General features: G+C 41.1%; 1 pseudogene; it reads right to left on the bottom strand.

Moving 5' to 3' along the window:
- Nucleotides 1-321: 321 nt before the first annotated feature.
- LOC120245883 lies at nucleotides 322-854 on the bottom strand (annotated as a pseudogene).
- Nucleotides 855-14,075: the final 13,221 nt, after the last annotated feature.

The following is a 14,075-nucleotide window of genomic DNA, read 5'->3' on the forward strand; positions in this document are numbered from 1 at the left end:
TAACCTATGGTGATAGAAATCATATCAGTAGTTGCCTCAAGGTGGGGGGTGACTAGAAAAGAGCATGAGGCACTTTCTAGGATAATGAAATTATTCAGTATCTTCACTAGAATGATCACGATATGATAATATGTAATATCTTAATACATTTTGTCTAAGTTTACTGAACTTACTGACTTGTGCAGTTTACTGTATATACATTATATCTCAATAAAGGAAAATAATAAGTATCAGGACTAAAACAATTACTCCACCAAGAGCAAGGAAGAGACTCATCAAATGCATGTCAGAGAAAAAAAATATTTTCTTCATGGTCCCAGATCACAAACCAGTCAGAGGTGATGTAGAGCAGAAGGAAAAGCAGAATATGAGGAAGGTGTAGGCCATGGCAACAAGGCTGGTCAGGGGCAGACTGTCCCCATGAAGGTGCAGCACTGGAGGGCAGGGGTGACCATCGTGTAGTGGAGAGGGTAGCAGATGGCCACATAGCGGTCATAGGCCATTGTGGCCAGGAGAAAGATGTCCATGTCCCCAAAAGTCAAGAAGAAGTAGAGCTGACCCAGGCATCCTGCGTAGGAAATGGACCTGGTCTGGGTCTGGATATTCACCAGGGCCTCGGGCACGGTGGTGGAGGTGAAAAGGATGTCAGCACAGGACAGGCTGGCGAGGAAGAAGTACATGGGCGTGTGAAGACGTGCGTCAGTGCCGATGGCCAGAACAATGAGCAGGTTCCCAGCCACGGTGACCACGTACATGCACAGGAAAAGCAGGAAGAGGATGCGCTGCTGCTCCGGCCGCTCTGAGAGTCCCCAGAGGAAGAACTCAGAGATGCTGCTCTGGTTCCCTCCTGCCATGAGCCCGGAAGCCAGAGAAAGAGACCTCCAGTGAGTCCCACTAACACTGTAAGCATATTTCTGTATATATTAGAAATATGCCCACAATTCAGGTTAAAGAAAAATAAATAATTTTTTAAACTTTTTACTTAAATTACAGTTAGTTAGTTCTTAGAAAGACATAAAATGCCAAACTGTAACAGAAAGAAACAGATAACTTGAACAGACTGATGACCAGCAAAGAAATTGAATCGGTAATCAAAAATCTTCCAACAAACAAAAGTCCAGGGCCAGATGACTTCACAGGTGAATTCTACTAAACATTTAAAGAAGAGTTAACAGCTATTCTTCTAAAACTATTTCAAAAAATAGAAAAGAAAGGAAATCTTCCAATTTCATTCTATGAGACCAGCATTACCCTGATTCCAAAACCAGATAAAGTCTCACTAAAAAAGAAAACTACAGGCCAATATCCCTGATGAACATGGACGCAAAAATTCTCACTGAAATACTAGCAAACCCAATCCAACAGTACATTAAAAGAATCATTCACCACAATCAAGTGGGACTTATTCCTAGGTTGCGAGGGTGGTCCAATATTCACAAATCAATCAACCTGATGCACCATATTAATAAAAAAAAACATATGATCATTTCAATGGGTGCAGAAAAAGCATTTGACAAAGCACAGCTTCCATGCATCATAAAAGCCTCCAACAAAGTAAGTTTAATAAAGGCCATACACAAAAAAACCCACAGGAAATATCATCCTAAGGTTGGGAACAATACAAGAAGGTCCACTATCACCACTACTATTTAAGGTAGTACTGGAGGGGCTTGGGTGGCTCAGTCAGTTAAGCCTCTGAATTCAGCTCAGGTCACGATCTCACAGTTCACGAGTTTGAGACCCGCACTGGGCTCTGTTCTGACAGCACAGAGCCTGGAGCCCACTTCCAGTTCTGTCTCTCCCTTTCTCTTCCCTTCACTGCTCATGCTCTGCCTCTCTCTCTTTCTCAAAAATTAACATAAAAAAATTAACATTGTACTGGAAGTCCTAGCCATAGCAATCAGACAACAAAAAGAAATAAAAAGCACCAAATTGGCAAGGAAGAAGTCAAACTTTCACTATTTCCAGATAACATAATACTCAATATAGAAAACCCAAAAGACTCTCCCAAAAAAATTTCTAGAACTGATATGCAAATTCGGTAAACTCACAGGATACAAAATCAATGTACAGAAATCTGTTGCATTTCTATACACAAATAATGAAGCAGCAGAAAAAGAAATTAAAGAGTCAATCCTATTTACAATTGCACCAAAAACCATAAAATACCTAGGAATAAACTTAACCAGAGTGGAAAGACTTGTACTCTGAAAACTTTGAAACATTGATGCAAGAAGTTGAAGAAGACACAAAGAAATGGAAAGACATTTCATGCTCATGGAATGTAAGAACGAATATTGTTAAAGTGTCCTGCCAAATTTACACATTTAATGCAACCCCTAACAAAATACTAACAGCATTTTTCACAGAGCTAGAACAAACAATCCCAAACTTTGTATAGAACCACAAAAGACCTCAAATAGCCAAAGCAATCATGAAAAAGAAAAGCAAACCTGGGGGCATCACAATTCCTGACTTCAACTTGTATTACAAAGCCGTAGTAATCAAAACACTACAGTACTGGCACATGAATAGACACACATTTCAAAAGGAGAAGAACAGAAAGCCAAGAAATGAACCCATTTCAACTATACTTCAACAAAACAGGAAAGAATATCCAATGGGGGAAAAAACAGTCTCTTCAACAAATAGTGTTAGGAAAACTGGGGAGCCACATGCAGAAGAATGACACTGGACCCCTTTCTTACACTATGCACAAAAGTAAATGCAAAATGGATTAAAGACTAAATGTGAGACATGAAACAATTAAAATCCTAGAAGAGCACATAGACAGTAACGTCTTTGACCTCAACCATAGCAACTTCTTACTAGATATGTCTCCTGAGATAAGGTCAACAAATGAGTTTATTTATTGAGCATCATCTCTATGCAAGGCACTGTATTGGCACTGCCAGGAATACAGACATAGCCATGTGCCAGAAACTTCTTCCTTCTTTCTAACCTGATGTCTTCTGCTGTAGTTTCTTCTCTTTCCCTTATTCACTGAATAGGAAACACTTGGTTGGTTTGGCCAAACTGTTTCAGTGAAGAAGACTGGCAATGAAACAAAAATTAACATAACTGGGAAAATCAACTGGTAAAGAGTACTTCAAAAGGGACATTTGGTTAAGTTCTCAACCCTGTAGACTCAGAAACCTGTGTCAAGGGTGAGTCCACTTTTCAAGAAAGGAGTCCCATTAACTAAGCTTCAGGTAGGGACACATATAAACCAGAAGACCCTCTTTCCCCACCCCTGATAAAAAGAACTTAAAGGTAGAAGAGATATTCTGCTGGCACTAAATCCTCTGACTCTAGACAAGCTATATCGGAGTGTTGCTTGATGGGCATGATCAGAGCGTACTAAGGTTCATTGGAGCCCTCTGCTTACTATACAGAGAACTTGGTGAAGGAAAGGCGCATGCCAAGCCTGACAAGTTATAATTCCCTCTTCCAGTCAAGGCTTCCAAAGGCACTGCTAGCCCTGCTCTTGGAAGACGCTGTTGCCCCTGGATTTGCCTGGTCGACCTACTCCTTTCTGCTCTGTTTCTCCAAACAGGGTTTACTACAACTAGTTAGCTTTCACTTACTAACTGAAAGCCATTTACAACCCCACCTCTCTGAGATACCCCCAGATCACTTGAATTTGGTTGGAAGTTTTCCAAAATTCTTCAAAGGCAGTTTTACAACTAATCTCTTTATATTCTTTAACATGTGGCTGATTACATAATTTGTGTGTGGATTTTACTTATTTAACTCTCAAAGGACAAACTTACTTCAAATGAAGTTCATGGAGAGATCTATCAACTCAGCCTATATCTAATATATTGATGATATTCCTTTACTTTTGCCTCTTCATAAGGAAACAAAATAAAATCTCATGGTGATAATAATGTAAGCTCCCTGGGAGAAGAGATTTTGATCTTTTTTCCTGCTCAATCTCCAACACCTATAATCGTTCCTAGCACAAGGTAGCTCAATAAATATGTGTTGGTTGAATGAATGAATGAATGAATACATGATCTATCCTGTCAGATTGGATTGGTTTCCCAAACAATTCCCAGAGACAGAATTTAGCCCAGCTTCTTTGTATTAGGGTGTCTTTAATCACTTAGTGAATTGTACTTACCTATTTAAGTCATATGCATTGGAATCTAGTTCTTCATGTCTGTCACATCTCGTCAGCTCCTTTGGGTTGCAATTTCACTATCTATTACCATCTGTTCCTTATGAAGTAGCATGTTTTCTCTCCATTTTAGACCTGTGGTGTTTGTGATTTCAAACATGCACTTTTTCCTCCAATGCTAAATAAAATGGGATGCAGTAGAGTCCCTGTCCTGTGCATGCTTGTGAGGACCTGACACTGTTCAAAACATGATATCCATTTATTCTAGTTTACATATTTTCCATCTGTTTTAAATTCTTTTTAAAAATGTTTTATTTATATCTGAGAGAGACAGACACACACACACACACACACACACACACACACAGTATGAGTAGGGGAGGGTAAGAGAGAGAGGGAGACACAGAATCCAAAACAGGCTCCAGTCTCTGAGCTGGCTGCCAGCACAGAGCCTGATGTGGGTGGAGCTTGAACCCACGAACTGTGTGATCATGATCTAAGCTGAAGTTGGGCGCTTGACTCAGCCACCCAGGTGCCCCTAAATTTTCAGTTTCTAAGTGGTATGAATTTTTAACACTAAGTTGAATCCTATCTGTTGGATTTTCTTTCTTAGTACGTCTTTTCAAGTGATTCTCCTCTCATTTTTTTCCCTCCAAGATAGATTATGTTCTGAAATATTTTGATTGACAACAAAAACCAACAACCTGTTTCCATGAGGAAGACCCTCATGATTTCTGACCAATTGATATTATTTCTTTGATCTGCTCTCCAAGAAATCTTGATATCTATATTCCTTGTTTTCTAACTCTGATAGTATGCTTTGTGCTATGACTTTCAGAGACACGAATACAGGTTCCTTACTGTACGATTACAGGTGACTAGCAGTTCAGGAAGCAGATATACATAGTCTAAAATGTTGGCTTATTTAGAATCTTCTGGGCTAGAAGAGATAAAGATTGCCTTAGGAAGAGAGTGTGGGGACTGGGGCGCCTGGATGGCTCAGTTGGTTAGGCATCTGACTTCAGCTCAGGTCATGATCTCATGGTCCGTGAGTTGGAGCCCCACGTCATGCTCTGTGTGGAAAGTTCGGAACCCAGAGCCTGCTTCAGATTCTGTATCTCCCTCTCTCTGCCCCTCCCTCGCTCACACACCTCTCTCTCTATCTCTCTTTCTCTATCTCTCTCAAAAAAAAATAAACATCAAAAGAAGAAGAAGAAGAGAGTGCAGGGCACCTGCTCAGTCTCAGTGGGTGGCTCAGTCAGTTAGACATCTGACTTCATTCAGCTCAGGTCATGATCTCATGGTTCGTGGGTACAGAGCCTGATGGCCTCTGTGCTGACAGCTCAGAGCCCAGAGCCCACTTCAGATTCTGTGTCTTCCTCTGTCTCTTCCCTTTCCCTGCTCGTGCTCTGTCTCTCTGTGTCTCTTAACAATAAAGAAGTGTTAAAAAAAATTTTTTTAGAAGAGAGTGCAATATTCATGCAAAATGTTTGGCCCACATCTACAAATTCTAGCATTCTCACGGTCCAGAGCCAGAATGCATACTATATTATTTTAACAAAGTTTTTTGTTTATTCATAACAAACTAAATATGTTCTTAATTTAACAATATTACAATATCAAGCCAACGCTTCTAATTTTATTTTTAAAACAGAACAAAATGAAGCATATTTTAACATAAGAACTTATTGAATGTAAATTCTTGCCCTGTAACATTTCCGGCTGCACATAAAGAACATGAAGAACATGAAGGTCCTTAAAAGAATCTGCAGTGGAAATTCAACAACCAATTCAACAACCAGAGTCCAAGACTCCTGGAGATGCTGACTTTCACTTACTTCTACAATGGCAGTCAAGTGTCCGGTTGTGTGGAAAGTTGACCTGACATTTGAGGTCTTTCTCTCGACTCAGGATTGACACTCTTTCTAAATACAATTAAGTCGATGAAGGGAGGTGGGTGGGAGATGGGCTAGTGGGTGAAGGGTACTAAGGAGGGCACTTATTGTGATGAGCCCTGGGTGTTGTATGTAAGTGATAAACCACTGAATTCAACTCCTGAAACCAATATTGTACTGCATGTTCACTAACTTTTAAATTTAAAAAAAAAACCCACAATAAGTCAAAATAGGCCTTTAATCCATCATAAAGATAATTTGTAATTTTAGTATCTTTATATTTCCCTAAATAAGTTAGCCTAAAGTAATGTGATATTCTCTTTACAAAATAATAACAATGCTAATAACTGCACAATATACCTTCTCACTGTGCAGTACTTCTCACTGTTCTATACTTTAGAAAAATATAAGCATCACAATTATCCAAATTTTTGGACTTACTTCACTTTATATAATATATATATGTAAGTATAAAGTATACTTCACTTTATATATATTTATTTATATAATATAAAATATAAAATAAATATTATACTTATATTATTAAACTATAATATATAATATGAATATCACATGAATAATATAAAATAATATTTATATTTATTTATATATTATATATATTATTTTCTATTATAAATATTATAAAATAATATTTTCTATTATTCAATTATAATGACAGGAATATTATAATATATTTTAAAATGTAACATATACCTTTTTGTTGTGTTCACTTGGTACAGTATATCTTTGGAAATTCCTCCACAAGTCGGTTCAAATGGATGTGAAACTTGATGATATTTATCCTATGTTTATTAATGTGTTGGAGAATTATAACTATGCTACTGTAAAGAGAAAATTTGTTTTCAATGGTTTACACTGAAGACAAAGTGCAAACGTCAAATATCTCATTTTACAGCTTCATGCTTCTCAGATGCAAGGGCCATGTCAGGACAAGACCCTGACTTAGCATTGGCTATACTGGGCTGGAACGAGGCAGGTAAAGGTAGGTGAGCACAGCTATACCTCATGTGACTGTAGAGAAATGCACTCAGCAGTCAAAGGAAGTGAAAACAAGGTTCTATCTCGCACAGATAGACAAAACGAAGAATAAAAAAGTCCATACTAAAATCATAATAGATTTCACTATTATGAAACAGAGAAGGTACATGCACCACTGCTGATGGCTGTGTACTTAGTAAAAAAGCTTGCTTGCTGAATTCCTTCCCTACATTTGTCAGGACTTAAATGCTCACCTCTTTGACCCTGGATTTTCCTGTGGGGTTGTAGGAGAGCATCAAGGAGGAAAAAAGGCATGAATTGACATATCTTCCTTAATAGTTTGTTCAAACTTACAATGATAATTAAATAGCTTGTGGAATGTCCATTTCATGGGACATGTAGTTATTAACATGAGTACCATGTAGTTTATATTTTTAACTTAAGGTCTTTGACTGAAAAGGAAAAGGAAAAAATGCTCAGCATTGTGTATGTGGAGGGATAAATACAATGAAAATACTTGCTTTACTAGAAGATAAAATCCATTGCCAATATATCTACATATTTCCTTTATACTTATATACGCTTGGTACTAAAAATATATATTTAAAAAATTTTATTTGTATTTTTGTGTGTGGGTGGATAGATGGTGGATGGATGGATAAGAGTTTGTATGAGTTGGGAGAAAAGCATGGAACCTGTCAAAACTAGTGACCTCATAGTGATGAGATATAGGAGGTCAGGAAAGATTATTTTTTTTCTTTATACATCTCCATATTTTTAAATTTATTATAACAGGTACATGTTACCCTTAGAATAGGAGAAAATCAAATAAAGAAATGTTAAAGGTAAGAAGGAGAATAAACAAGAACATTTTTATTTTTAAGAAAAAAGAAATTTGAAAAGAAAAGGAGTACTTAATGCACTAAATCATACACTTAAACACAGTTAAGATGCACTTAACATAGAGTGCATATATCTTTTTGAATTAGTGTTTTGATTTTCTTTTGAGTAAATACCCAGTAGTGGCATTACTGGACATATGATAGTTCTATTTTTAACTTTTTGAGGAACTTCCGCACTATTTTCCACAGTAGCTGCACCAGCTTGCATTCCCACCAACAGGACTCAGGCATTCCCTTTTCTCCACATCCTCACTAACACTTGTTGCTTCTTGTGTTTTTTATTTCAGCTCCTCTGACAGTGTAAAGTTGACATCTCATTGTGATTTTAATTTGCATGTCTCTGATGATTAGTGATCTTGAGCATCTTTTCATGTGTATGTCCTCTTTGAACAAATGTTCATTCAGGTTCTCTGTCCATTTTTTAAGTGGATTATTTGTTTTGGGTTATTGTGGGTTTTGTTTGTTTTTGGCATTGAGCTGTATAAGCTCTTTATATGTTTTGGATATAAGCCCCTATTTAGACATACTATTTGCAAATACCTTCTCCCTTTCACTAGGTTGTTTTTTGTGTTGTTGATAATTTCCTTTGCTATGAACCCCTGTGCTTATTGTAGCATTATTTACAGTGGGAAACAAGCCAAGTGTCCATCAGTAGATGAATGGAAAAGTAAGATGTGTTATATATGTACAACCAAATATTATTAGCCATAAAAAAAGAATAAAATCTTGCCATTTGCAATAACATGGATGGATCTAGAGGATATAAAACTAGATGAAATAAGTCAGAGAAAGACAAATACCATATGATTTCCTTCATATGTAGAATTTTTCATTTGAGAGAAAGAGAGAGAGAGAGAGAGAGAGAGAGAGAGAAGCAGAGGACGGAGAGAGAGAATCCCAAGAAGATTCCACACCCATTGCAGAGCCTGATGTGGGAGTCCATCTCACAACTGTGAGATCATGACCTGAGCTGAAATCAAGAGTTGGACACTCAACCAAGTGAGCCACCCAGTCACCTCTCATATGTGAAATTTAAGAAACAAAATAAATGAACAAAGAGAAAAAAAGAGATAAGCAAAAAAACGACTATTAAATACAGAGGACAAACTGGTGGTGGCCAGAGGGGAGATAGTGGAAGGATGGGCAAAATGGAGACAATAAGAATAAGTGTACCCTTACCTTGATGAATACTGAGAAATGTATAATATTATTGAATTGTTACATTGTACACCTGAAACTAATACTGTGTTAATTATACTTGAATTTTTAAAAATAATTTAAAATGGTTAACATGAGGAAGCCTGGGTAGCTCATTTGGTTAACTGTCCAACTCTTGATTTCGGCTCAGGTCATAATCTCACAGTTTGACCCCGAGTTCAAGCCCCGAGTTAGGCTCTGTGCTGACAATGTGGAGCCTGCTCAGAATTCTCTGTCTCCCTCTCTCTCTGCCCCTCCCCTGCTCAGGCTCTAAATAAATAAATAAATAAACCTTTAAAAAATGGTTAAGATGGTAAATTTTATATGTATTTTACTGCAATGAAATTTATTTGAAAAAAGAAAAAATCATGCCATAGGAATTTAGAGCTAGCAAGTCTCTGAAGATTCCCTTTGATTTAGTTATTGCCATTTTCCCCTGGCAACCATGTTTCCATTGTGCAGTAGTACTCAGCATTGTTAAACAATAGGAGCACCATAAATAGAACAACATATTATCATATGCTGTAACAACAATGCTATTCTTAGGACATTGGTCATTACCCCAGGATCTATTTGAAACAGCTGCTAGGATCATGAAGATAGTGCCTTTTTATTGAGCATCAGTCATTTCATGTGTATCAGCAGAATGGAAAAATTCAAGGTGCCTTCTGTAAAAGAAAATCCAGGTCAGGAGGGTGCAAGAACAAATCTTAAGACACCTAGCACATAGTAGGAATGGCCAAGGGATAACAACAGTCACAGCCAACATGTAGCCTGTGGTTACTGTGTGCTGAGTACTGTTCCAAGAGCTTTACATTCCTTGTAGCATCCCTATGAAGTAAGTTCTATTATTATTATTATTATTTTTTTTTGAGATAGAGAGAGGAGGAGAGAGGGAGCACGAGCAGAGGAGGGGCAGAGGAAGAGGCAGAGAGAGAATCCCAAGCAGGCTCTAGACCTGTGTAGGGCCTGATGTAGGGCTCAATCTCACAATGTGAGATCATGACCTGAGCCAAAATCAAAAGACAAAAGCTTAACCAATCGAGCCACCCAGGCACCCCAAAGTAGTATTATTTTCCCATTTTAAAGGTGAGATACTGAAGTACAGAAAATTTGACTAATTTCCCCAAAGTCTCAGAGCTAGAAGTGCAGGATGATGCCAGAGACCCCGGGACATGGATGCATGGACCTTCTCCCCTACTGGAAACTTCTACAAGTAGCCTTTCCCTTCCAAGGTATTTCCCGGGGCCCCTCTGCATGTACTGTGCTCCCTAGATCCTTGGATTTGCCCATACTGCCCTCCCACACACCCACATCCTCCCATTCTTCTGCTCCATTTAAACTCCACTTCCTTCCAGGAATACTCTCTGAACACTCAAGCCATAGGCACAGCTTCTACTCTGAGCCCCAAAGGCACACACTACCCAGCAGTGTACTGCCTGTGGCCAAACCTCCCTCCCCAGACCAGAATGCTAACTATCCAGGGCCCCACACGTTCTCTAACAAACAGGGGTCCTCAGACTCTGTCAGTCAGTTCACCCTTCTCCATTTACTGATGGGGAAACTGAGGCCCAGAGTGAGGAAGACACCTGCCCAGATGCTCACAGCTGGTCAGGACTTGAAAATCTCACTCGTTCCAAGACTTCTCTGACGTCCTCGGAGCCCAACGGGGCCAGGACCCCATGGACGCTGAACAATGTTTTCAAGCTGAGTGACTAGTCGAGTTGGAGAGGTTATCCCCTGGGATGTGGCTACCAGTCAGTTCCACAAGTTTAATGCGTCAGAAGAAATTAATCAGCCTGGGAATTAGGTTGCCCCTCAGATGTGGGAGGGCTGCTCTGTCAGGCCAATGGGGACGGGCAGTCAAAAGGCTTTGGAACAAGGAGCAGAAATCCTCTTGCCCTGGCTCTAGCTGGGCAGGGCTGAGCTCCTGGCATCTCTGACCAGGGCTGTGGGGTGACACAGGGAAGCACTCCTGAAGTCCTTCAAGAGCAGTTCCACAGGCGTCTCCTGAGCCCACTGTCCTGCGGTGAATCTGCCAGGAATTCCAGCCCCTCCTCCTTCCCTCGACTTCTAGGTCAAGTGGGAACTCTGGGGCCAAGGTGGGCTCAGAGCAGGGATTTGGGACCCCAGGCTGGGAGATTGGGCATCTAGGTCCTCAGCTCCTTCTCACTGCTTTCCTCACAGCGAGATCAGAGAAGAGAGCTCTTTCATAACAGAGAAATCACAGTGAGGTCACAGCTTTCAGGGTGACGGTTGCAGCACAACATAAGTACAACCAGATAGGACAGACCAGGGGCCCTGGCTCTGTGATTGCCAACAAGCCCTGTCCTTCTCAAGCCATTAGCACTTTCTTAGAAGGAGGTGGAGGAGTGAGAGCATCCTCTGGGTACCGGTGGTCACCACAGTGAAAGGTGTCTTTCCCAATTCTGGATTCCCAGACTCCTTTTTTCCCCCTCTCCTACTCAGTCTCCCCAGAAGGGTAGGAGAGAAGTCATGCTAGCTGAAGGCTGAGGGGTCCTCATGGGGCCAGAGGGTGCAAAGGCCATTCTTTATGAAGTTTCCTGGCTAATTAATTAGTGAGTGACCCTCTGTGCTCCCAGCCTGCATGCCACCCCTCTCACTTTGGGCTGTTGACATCAGTCTTCTTCCCCAGGGCGTACCTGCCTTTACTCCCCCTGCTGGTAGTAGATCAGTCTCTGGGTACATGGTGTGGAGGGCAGAGCCCATTTGTACTCACAGGTAAGGGGTTGGGCAGGAGACTTGCTGGTACAGAGCAGAATAATCAATGGCAGAAAGGCAAGGGCTAAATCAGGAAGAGAAAGAGAGAGAAGGAGAGAGATCAATGAGAAGTACCTGCTAACTCGTGGCAGAAAGGATGAGGAAGTGCACAAAACCAGAGGTAGGATTCAGACCCCTGAATTCCTGGCTCTATCCCCAAATTGCTGAATGACTTCAGACACAGTGTTCCCTGTGCCTTGTCTCCCATTTTTGTCATGGCTGTTGGGTCAGGTGATATCTTAAAATCATTGCCAATTGCTGATTCCAAGATAGAATAGGAAGATGAACTCTTTGATGGTGTCTTATCCATAAAGCTCTGAATGCCAGCCCCACCCCACCCCCACCCCCGCCTGGTGCTCAAATCCCTGCCCAGCATAGAGTAGATACAACAGGTAAGATTGCTGTGCAAATTATTAAAGGGAAATGATTGAGAAGTTGGCAGAGGAAAGCAGAGGAGAAGAGAAAGCCCTTGGAATAGAAAGGGCTCATTTTGGGTTAAAACTGGTTGAAGAGAAGGCTATTCAGGATGCCATTGAGAGAAGAGTCTGGGCTGACCAGAAAGACATTGGAGTCAAGGAATTGGCTAGAAATTCCCAGAACTGAGAGTGCCATCAACGGCTTCCCTTTTTCCCACTGCCCATGTCCCTATCTGATAAGGCAAATGGAGACTTTTGACAAGAGTGAGAGGAAGGAGGAAGTTGTTGGCATTTGTGTGTTGACTTCTGTGTGGCTGAGAGAACCCATGGAGGTCCCTATGTCTCTGGTATTTTTGAGTGTGGGGGTCTGGGCCTGTGTTTGTGTGTATGTGGCATGTATGTCTTTGGATGGATCTGTGTATGCGTCTATGCCTCTGTGTAAATGACCGTTAGTGGGTGTCCATGTATGCCCATGTGTGTCTATTCCTGTCCTGGTGGGTGTGAGTGTGTCTCTGGCATGTCCGTTGACTGGATTTATCAGGATATGTCTGTGTCTGTGTGCATGCTCACATCCCTGTGTGCTTCTGTGTCTTGGTGCATCTGAGTGTTTGCTGCAAAGGGGACCTTTTCCGCAAGCTGCCTGGGGGGTGGGGTTTCTGGTTCTAGAGTCTAAGATTCTCTGCCTCATTTTGTGACCTTAAATAAGTCCTCCCTATCCATTTCAAAGGAGACCCCTGCCATGCCTGGGCCTTAGGAAGGGGCTCTGAGTCAACGACAGCAGCTCAGAATCCAGGGAAAGCAGTCCTGTGGCAGGATTTCCAGGGGAGCCAACATAAATTCAGTCAATTTATCTCCCATCACCAAAAGTGTTTAGGGGCTGGGGGATCGGGGAGGAAATTGACATTTTTAAAAGCACCTTCTATTTGCTAAGTGAATAAATATATATGCCTCAAAGAGGTTTAGCTTCTCTGAGGTTTCCCTTATAATTTCCTTTGTATATTCTACTCCCTCTTTCTAGAATTCCTTCTACTCTTGTATGTCCAGTGAATGTCTTGTCCTTCGAGCTGGCCCTGCTCAAATGCCACCCTCTCTGTGGAGCCTTCCCTGACAGCCAGGAGAGTTAAAACAAAGTCCTGTCTTAATTATCAGGCCTAAGGCCAGATAGGAACGGACAATGAAATATTTGCCCTCAGAAAGCTCGTTATCTAGTGGAGAAGATGAGCATCACAGCAGAAGCAACAATACCAGCAGATGAGAGCTAAGTTCCAAATGAGCATTACCACAGAGAGGAGAGAGGCATTCAAGCGAGGGCTGGAGGAGTTAACTAAGGAGGTGGGGCTTCTTGGAGGAGGTGGAGCCAGAGTTGGGTATTGGGAAAGGATAGGAAGAGCATTTCAGGTAGATAGCAGCATACAGGAAAAGCATGTGAGAAACGTGTGAACAAGAGATGGTGAGGACGCCAGCCTGGCTAGAGTGGGGGTACAGGGAAGCATGTGGAAGCAGCTGGAGCTGAGAACACTGGAGAACCAAGATGGAAAGCTTTGGTTGCCAGGCTGAGCCATTTGCCTTGTGCCAGATAGGCAATGGGAGACCAGCAGGGCAGTAAACTGAGTAGAAAGAGCATGGCTCAAGAATTTCCAGGACCCTTTTAGTTATGGCTTTCTCTTTCTTTAAGGCTGGTGTCCTAGCTCACAGGAAACACACTGAAATCTCTGGGTGAAGATGGATGAGGATGCATCCACCCTCAAGATTGGGGACCTCT

The sequence above is a fragment of the Hyaena hyaena genome, unplaced genomic scaffold (genome assembly GCF_003009895.1).
Source record: "Hyaena hyaena isolate Hyena2069 unplaced genomic scaffold, ASM300989v1 scaffold_10, whole genome shotgun sequence".
In the NCBI taxonomy this organism is placed as follows: Eukaryota; Metazoa; Chordata; class Mammalia; order Carnivora; family Hyaenidae; genus Hyaena; species Hyaena hyaena.